Here is a 9,780-nt window from a genome sequence, read left to right as displayed (position 1 = left end):
TGTGAACTTTGAAGTAGAGAACTGCTAACTTATCCCTGTAAACAACTGTAGACAACAGTAGACAATTGACTTATCACTTTGTAAGAATCCTGACATCAAGATCCTAGTTTACTTTGGTTTAAGAAAATAAAATTTATGCAACAACTGTTTAATCAATTAGGAAAAACTTGTGACCCTAATCATTCTTCAGGGGCTCTTATCTCCACCCCTCCAGAACCCTCCAACTTTCCCAAATAACAACTTACCAGACTGGGCAATCTAGACAATGAAGCCCAATACACTTCTCAAACCTAGTCTGATTGGCATGCAAATGCAAGGGAGCAAAAAATCAAAGGCAGATGAAGAAAGGCAAGAATGTGCTCTCCTTTCAAGGGACCAACAAAACAGTCTGAAGTTGTAGAGCTTTTTCTCACCCAAAACAAAGTCTTGCAGTCTCCTGATACCTGGATGCTTACTAACCTGATCTGTGAGAGGATATTATTGAATTTGGCCAGGAGCTGAAGTCAAGCTCCCATTATTTAAATATGCAATTTTCCTCTCCCTTTTAAAAATCATCTAAACATTTGACCCAATGAATCATCAGCTGCCAGTGATGTGATCTGTGATATGGAGTTTGGCACTAAGTGATGGCAGTGTTATGCCACAGTTCTCTTTTATTGTCCTGACTCAGTCTCCCTAATTATCCTGATCCAGTCCTGACTCAGTTTCTCTGCTTCAGTTTATAATATCAGCTCAAAGCTCAGTCCTACAAAACCTTCTCTCCCTCTTTATCAGAATATTTGATAAAGATAAAAGATCTTATGTTTTAGAATATCAGAATGTCTCTCCCCATCCCAAGCTACCAGAATGTCAGATACCGTCTTACCAAGATGCCTCTCCCCATCTTCGGGGTTCCTCCCCGCATTAAGTAATCCCATCCTCCATGACTCCCCTCACCCTGTCAGAACCAGATTGTCAGAATCCTGTATCCACTCTCAGCACTCTACTCCACTCCTGCCTCCATCTACCCCCTGAATCTGAGCCATGTGTATATAGTTCATTGAGAACTCACATTGTTGGCTGGATTCTTGGAGACAATAGTCTCATTCAGCCCTGGGACCAAACCATGGATCCATTTGGTCCAAGTATATCTCTCCCTTTTAAATAAATTATTAAATACTCTCTAATCTCTATCATGCCTTAGTTTCTCCAGCATTACAGCAGATCCCAAAAGTTGGTTGTAACTCCCTAACTTAAAAAACTCTAGTGTCTTCCTTTGGCCTTTTAACACCAAATATAAAGTCCAAAGTTAAGCTTCTAAAGTCCTTAAAAATATGACCACGAGGGAATCTTTCTACCCTCCTTGGACACTGATTGTTCCATTGCCTACACTTTGAGAATCATTCAAGCTGGCCCTCCCTCTCTAGTCCTTCCCGGTGACGTCCTTCCTTCTACTCTGGTGCTTCTTCACTGGATGATTCCTTTAGGAGGAATTCCCTCTTCTTACATTACTCTTATGAGGCGTGAGAATTGCTGCTCTAATCTGAAAGTTTAAAAAATAATTTTCTATCATCTGACAAAGAAGCAACTGGAAGGTTGGGCTCTCCAGAAATCCTCTGAGAAGCTGACATTATAAAGAGATCAGAAGAAAGCAAAGGCAAGGGGCTAGAAGGCTTTGGGTGAGCACTGTGGTTGGAAGGAAAAGGAGGAGGCTAGGAGAGGAGGGGAGCCCAAAGGCCATGACTGTTGTCAGAGCATTGCTGCTGCTGGGGTTGCTGGGGCTGCTACGACTGCTAATACTATCGGTGGCAGAGCCCTGCTGCGGTTGGATTTCTGCTTTGAGCTGCCAAAATTGCTTTGAGGACTCTGGCCATAGCTCATCCCTCACACAGGGATGTTACCAAGGCACAGCTCTAACATTTCACTCTCCTACTTCATGACTCTAGTGATTCCCAGTTACCCAGAACTGAATCTCAAGTCCTCTGTGTGACAGGGGCAGCTCTCCATAATCTTCCTCCTCCCTCTCATTCCACCCTTCCTCCCCATGCTTCACCTCAGACACAAGCTAAAGGGCATCCTCACTGGTTTGCCCATTTCTGCCCTTCCTCTGTCAAGCACAGCATCCCCATCTCTTAGAATCTTAGGTGTTTTCCAATGCTCAGTTCAGGACCCTCTTGAATGGACAATTTAATATTTTTTTCCAAAGGCAAAGTATAAATTAACTAAGTGATGGGATCAGATTCCTCATTTCCCTTTCCTTTCCTCATTGGCAAATAGTTCCCAGGATATAGGGGGCAAGTCTGGTAGAACAAACTGACTCAGCCCTTATCTCTCATGCATTGAAAGCACATGTCTCAGGTCAGCAAAAGGACTGTCTTTGTTTAAATTTGAATCTATGTCTTGTTTCCCCATTTGATGTACTCTTTGATCTTAGAATGTAAGGTCACATTCTCAGTCAATGAGGATGAGCCAAAGGGGGAGGGTTAATGTAGCCTCAGAGAACCTACCTATTGCCCTTTCTGTCTGTGCTCAGGGCCCTCACTTTTACCTCTCCATATGGTGAGAGTAACTGCCCTATTCTCAAGAGAACCAAATCAACTTTCTCCTTGCACCTTGAGATATCTCTGAGATTTATTGAGTGAGTTGCAAATCACACACCCTCTTACAGGGGACTTCCCTCCTTCCTCAACCTACCTTGGCTTCTTTTGTATACAATCTGTGCCCCATGGATGTACACGTAGTCATACTCATAGGATTATTGCCTCTTGGAATCCAAGGGTCCCTTCAGGAAGTCTTGGTATTCCAGGAGAAATTCAGAATCACTCATAATGAAAATGAGAAAGATCTGATAGGCTGAGTACAAATTTGAATCTGGTTTTCTCACTTTATTTCTCTTGTGTTTTTGTGACGTGGCTAATATGGAAATATGTTTTGTGTGATTTCACAATTTCTTGCCTTTCAAGTGAGTGGGGGAGAAGCTGGAGAAGAGAGAATTAAGAACTTAAACTCTTTTAAAAGTTAAAGAATGATTAAAATTTTTGCTTTAAAAAATAAAATCCGTTATCATCATCATGTCCTCAGGTCCTACAAGACTGCTTGATTTTTTATTCTTAAGAGTCATTGTGCCTGTTTGCCTCCAGGAACATTTTCATCACAGGTTCTGGAGAGTTAGCTTTAAGTACCTTCATTTGGATTGGGTTTTTTTTTTTTGTTGTTGTTGTTGTTTTTTTTTTTAGCAAAGGCCATGTATCTTAACCAACAATCCTCATCCTATAATTGTCTATGGACCAAGTCGATCTTTAATGGCTTGCACGAGGGACTCAATAAAAATGTGGAACTCAAGGTTGATCTTTGAAATTTTTGACTTCTTTCACAACCATGGAAAAAGACCTTGAGATTTGTTTTCTTGTTGGTTCTTTGTTTTGAAATTTGTAGTCTGAGAGAACAATCACGGTTTTGCCACAGGAACCTAGTGTCTTCCGTGGAACTTGAAAGGATGATACTAAATTCTCCCCAAGAGCAAAGACATTTCTGGAATGGGAAATATGTGTAAATATGATCATTGTCTCTCGGTGTGATTAATTGGGAGAAGGGGGAGAAAGAACTGCATCATTAGAATATTTCCACTTTCACCTCCCAATTGAAAACTAAGATACCAGTAACCCTGTGCTGCCAGTAAGGAAAGAGCACAGAAATGCCCCAGTTCCAGGGGTATCTCCAACTTAAGGGGTAATAAATTTCACAAGAAAGGAGTCTGTAGCTTAGTTATTATTTGAATTGTTTTAAGTATTTCTTCCAAAACAGGAAGGCAAAATGAGGATCTAAAAAGAGAATCACAATATCTACAACTCGTCCTGAACACAGTACAGTGGCAGCCAATGTCACCAGCATCCTTCTACTGAGAAAGGCAGAGTGGGACTTGACATTTCAAGAAAGAGATATTCAAATTAAAGATCTTTCCTCATCCCCAAAAAGATGAGAATTAAGACTTCCTTAAGGAAGAGTCAAGTCTTGATTAGAGTATCAGAGGTCCCTTTGATTGTTTCACATCATCTGAGCCTAGCTTGAGGGGGCTGGTCCAGCGTGATTTTAAGAAATTGATTCTCCAGGATTATTCCTGAAAAAGTAGATGAATGACTTTTCTTTTTAAAGAAGTTAACCATGATGTATTCTTGTTTTCTCATACTATGGTATTTCCTTGTTCAATATTACTATAAATGTTTCTTTAAAATGCTTTCTGTGACAGAAAACAGCTCTGCCAATTAAAACCACAAATGCTCAGAGATAGACTGATGATGACTGTCATCAGAACTGGCTCAAAGAGAAAATATTAGACATATTCGGTTTACAGAGAAACTTCTCTCACCTCGTTGAAAAGTGGGAGGGGAAAATTGAAAAGGGAAGGAGTAGGTTAAATAGAAGGGAATACAGAAATTGTAAGGGAAAGACTTAAAGAAAGGGGGGGGACTGTAAGGGGTGGGGGGTTCCTAAAGAGGGAAAGCTGCATGAAGCAAGTGGTGCTCATAAGTTTAATACTGGGGAAGGGATAAGGGGAAAAGGAAAGAGAAAAGCATAATCTGGGGTTAATGAGATGGCTGGAAATACAGAATTAGTGATTTTAACCATAAATGTGAATGGGGTAAACTTCCTCATAAAGCTGAGGCAGATACCAGACTGGATTAAAAGCCAGAATTCTGCCACAGAGTAAAGATAAAAGGCTGAAGCAGAATTTATTATGCTTCAGGTAAAATAAAAAACAGCAGGGGTAGCCATCCTGATCTCAGATCAAGTAAAAACAAAAAAATAATCTAATTAAAAGAGATAAGGAAGGGCACTATATCTTGCTAAAAGGTAACATAGATAATGAATCAATATCAATACTAAACATAAATGCACCAAGTGGTATAGCACCTAAATTCCTAAAGGAGAAGTTAAGAGAGCTGCAAGGTTGAGATCTCCCACTATTATAGTTTTGCTGTCAATTTCTTCTTGCAGCTCTCAGAACTAGATAAATCAAACCACAAAATAAATAAGAGAGAAGTTAAAGAGGTAAATAGAACACTACAAAAGTTAGGTATGATAGATCTTTGGAAAAACCTAAATGGAGACAGAAAGAAGTATACTTTCTTTTCGGCAGTCCATGGAACCTATAAAAAACTGACCATATATTAAGACATAAATACCTCAAATTCAAATGCAGAAAGGCTGAAATAGTACCTGCATCCTTTTCAGATCACAATGCAATAAAAATTATGTTCAATAAAAAGCCAGGGGAAAATAGACCAAAAAGTAATTGGAAACTAAATAATCTCATCCTAAAAAAATGCATGGATGAAACAGCACATAATAGACACAATTAAAAATTTCATGACATACCAAATGTGTGGAATGCAGGAAAAGCAGTAATAAGGGGAAATTTTATATCTCTAGAGGCCTACTTGCATAAAATAGAGAAAGAAAAAATCTGTGAATTAGGCTTGCAACTAAAAAACAAGAAAAAGAGCAAATTAAAAGCCCCCAATCAAACACTAAACTTGAAATTCTAAAAATAAAAGGAGAGATTAATAAAAATGAAAGTTAAAAAAAAACTATTGAATTAATTTTTAAAAAAACTAAGAGTTGGTACTATGAAAAAAAATAACAAAATAGATTAACCCTTGGTAAATTTGATTAGGAAGAAGAAAGAGGAAAATCAAAATTTTAGTCTTAAAAATGAAAAGGGAGAACTTGTCACTAATGAAGAGGAAATTAGAGCAATAATTAGGAGTTACTTTGCCCAACTTTACACCAATAAAGTTGATAATTTACATGAAATGGATGAATATCTTCAAAAATATAGGTTGCCCAGATTAACAGAGGAAGAAGTAAATTGGTTAAAAATTCCCATTTTGGAAAAAGAAATAGAACAAGCTATTAATCAACTCCCTAAGAAAAAATCCACACGACCAGTTGGATTTACATGCAAATTCTACCAAATATTTAAAAAACAATTAACTCCAATACTATATAAACCATTTGAAAAAATAGGGAATGCAGGAGTCCTACCAAATTCCTTTTATGGCACAGACATGGTACTGATACCTAAACCAAGTAGGATGAAAACAGAAGAAGAAAATCATAGACCAATTTCCCTAATGAACATTAATGCAAAAATCTTAAATTAAGTGTTAGCAAAAAGATTACAGAAAATCATCCCCAGGATGATACACTATGACTAAGTAGGATTTAAACCAGGAATGCAGGGATGGTTCAATATTAGGAAAACTAACATAATTGAAGGAGTATCAACAACAAATTACCAAAAAACATATGATCATCTCAATAGGTGCAGAAAAAGCATTTGATAAAATCCAACCCCCATTCCTATTAAAAAACACTAGAGAGTATAGGAATAAATGGACTTTTCCTTAAAATAATCAGTAGTAAACACATATGTAATGGTGATAAACTGTAACCGTTCCCAATAAAATCAGGAGTGAAACAAGATTGAGCAATATCCCCATTACTGTTCAATATTATATTAGAAATGTTAGCTGTGGCAATAAGAGATTAAAGGAATTAGAGTAAAAAACCAAATGATCACTCTTTGCCAATAATATGATGGTATACTTAGAGAACCCCAGAGATTCTACTAAAAAGCTATTAGGAATAATCCACAACTTTAACAAAGTTGCAGTATACAAAATAAATCCACATAAATCCTCAGGATTTTTACACATCACTAACAAAATCCAACAGCAAGAGATACAAAGAGAATATGTGTGTGCCCCCAGCACACATGCTCTCATAACCACCTGTACCTACACTGATGAGCATGCACACAAACATGCACCATGCACACATGTCTACAGAGCTACATGTAAATGTGTGGTACATTGTGCACGTGTGTATATACTTGTCCACAGAAACACACACACACACTTGTGCACATGCACACACACACGCACACGCACAGCCTTCTCCACAATAAGACCAGCTCAGTCCCAGCCAGCCTGGACTTCTCATTCAGGTGCAACCCTGGGGAGAAAGTTGAGCAGGCACGTCCAGGGGCCTTTCAGGAGCCTTCCTCACCCCCTCCCAGGGCCTGCCCTGTTTCCCTGTGGGTAAGGAAACCTCACCTCTCACCTCAAACCCAGCCTCTGGCCTCGGGCCCTTATGCCCCCAGGACAGTCACAGGGGCAGCCTCATGATCCTTAGGCATGAGATACTCTGACCTCATCTTGTAAGTCAGGAGTAAACTGAGACCACAGAGAGGCCCTGCCAGACCTGAGAGCACAGAGAAGCAGAACTGGGAAAGGAGCCAGGTTGTGAATCTCCTCATCCCATCTTCCCCCTGCCCCACCATCCTTTCATCCCCATAACTGAGAATGTCTGAGGGGGGAAGCGCACCCACAGGCATCAATTCAAGAACCTGAGACACATGTCAGGCTCCTGGAGGGGCACAGGCAGGGTCCCCGTTGCCTGGAGCCATCCATGAATGTTCCACGGAGAGACTGGCTCTGATCTGGGTTTCCTGGTTATGCAGCGCCTGGACAGAGCAAGGAGGAAGGGCCTTAGTGTGTAAGAGGGACTCTTTCATCTGCCCAACCCCAAGTAATTCAGTTAACGAGATGTTCTCTGCTCAGATACAGGCGCCTCCCACGTGATGTTAAAGAATTATTCCATGAATTAGGGGAGAAACTCAATTGGGAAGGAGAAAAGTGAAAATAGGATGAAACCCGATTTCTCAAAGGATGAGCTGTATGGGGAGAATGGAGCCAGAAAGTGTGCCAAGTCCCAGCCAAAGGCTAGAGAGGAACAGCCATAGGGACTCTCCAAGCCCTGCAAAGCCTCCTTCTGACCCATTGCTAGAATGCTCCTGCACATGTCACCTGGGCTTCCCCTGGCTGCAGAAGGGCTCCCAGTTCTTCCAGTCAAGACCAAAACCTCATCAGGGGCTTCCATTCAAGGATGTGAAATGCTTCCTCCAATGTGGTTGTTCCATCTAGTTTATGCCATTGGGGAATTATTCTAGAACGCAATCAAAGTTTCTCACCTTCCTGATGGTTATGAGAGGAATGGGAGAGGGATTCAGGTCCCTCTTCTCCCTTCCTGATTCCCTTGGGAATGATGAATGGATCAGTGGCGGCCCCCTCCCTCCCTGATAGTCAGAAATAGACCAATGGCGTGGACCCAACCCAGCTTCTCCCTCCTTGATTGTCCTCAACAAATAGTCCCAAAGGCAAACACTCACCTAACTGGGCCCCAATCACGTAGATGTAGCACAGCCCTGGAAGAGAAGCTCAGATTATCGATACTCCAAACTCCCTCCAGCCACTTCCCCTAAAAGATCTTTTCTCCAAGTCCTCCATGACAACAACAGAGGCAGATTCAGGTGGCAGAGAGCTCTGGGACCTGCTCAGTCCAAGATCGTTGCCTCAGCACTGAGGGTCTATCTCCGTACCCCACAGTGTGTTGGCCAAAAGCTCTTCTCCAACCGTCCTCTTCCCCCAGCCCAGCCCAGGGGCTCACCAAGACAGAGCAGACACAGGAGATCTGGGTCCATGATGAGCTTGAGATTCCCAGACCTCAGTGAGCATACAGCAGGAGTGAGCGAGCCCTGAGAGAGGTCCTGCTCAGGATGTGGGAGGGGACCCATTGTCTCCTCCCACGAGTCTGGCCACACTCTTTACACTCTGAGATATGTTATTGGAGGACATCTTGCTGAACTCTCCCTCTGAGAGGCCTGTAGTCTCAACAGGAAGCCAGTCTTCCAAAGACTTTGAGACTAGAGGGCCACATCTCCCCCGGGGGTCACCACAGCTCTGAGCTGGGGTTCAGAGAGCAGTCCTAAGGGAGGAAGAGCAATGGGCTGGGAATCAGGATCTGAGTTCGAGACCCAACTTTGCCCACAATGAACTGTGGGACATTACTTAAGTTCCTTTCTCTCTGTGCCTCTGATCGCTCCCGTAATAAATGCCAGGACTGGAACAGATGGTCACCTAGGGCCCCTGGGCCTCTCACAATATAAGAAGCAAATCATCTTCAAAGTTGGAGCCCAACTCTCTCTGACCCAAATCTGGGGCTTTAGAGGAGAAACTCAGGGGAGGCTTCCGTCCCACCCAAGCAGGCCCAGGGAGAAGCTGCAGACACTCTCAGCCTACATGCAGTCCTCAGAGAGGAGGGCTCCTGGGCTCAGACCCAGCTCTTATTCCTCATTTCCTTTTCTCTCACATCAGGAGGACGGATTCTATCATCTTAAAGATTCCTCCCAGCTCAGGCCCTCTGGGATTCTCTTCCTGACCTTCAGCTCTGTCTCAGCATCCATGCTCAGGTGGCAGATTATGACTGTTCTTGGGCCTTGAGGCTTCACTTTTTGGGGGTGGCCTGGTCAAGTTTTCCTAGTAATGTCACCATCATTCTCCATAGGTACTCGTGGATTCCAGGGAGAATGAGGCTCAGTTCTCTAATGGTCTCCGGCTCAGAGGGAGCTTCCAGACCCCTGTGCTCAGCAGGTGGAAGCTCCCAAAAGAAGATACATCAGAAATAGAACTAAGCCATCATGATCTTGCCTAACTTTTAGTTGCTGTGTCCTTTGAGGGAACGCTCTCACCCCAGTTTTTAATGAGAGGCTCTCCAATCAAAAGACTTTTTGACTGTTGGTTTTCTGTCTTACTGATCAAATGTTTGAGCACACAGCTGAAATGCTCACAAACTGATTTATTTACATATAATATCCATGTGCAGCCACACTGATCCTGTTCACAGCACTCAAAAAAGGAAAATGTTGCACAAGAGATGATAAAAATAACCACAATTTGA

The sequence above is a fragment of the Antechinus flavipes genome, chromosome 3 (assembly GCF_016432865.1).
Source record: "Antechinus flavipes isolate AdamAnt ecotype Samford, QLD, Australia chromosome 3, AdamAnt_v2, whole genome shotgun sequence".
Taxonomy (NCBI): Eukaryota; Metazoa; Chordata; class Mammalia; order Dasyuromorphia; family Dasyuridae; genus Antechinus; species Antechinus flavipes.
This window is presented reverse-complemented; position numbering follows the sequence as displayed.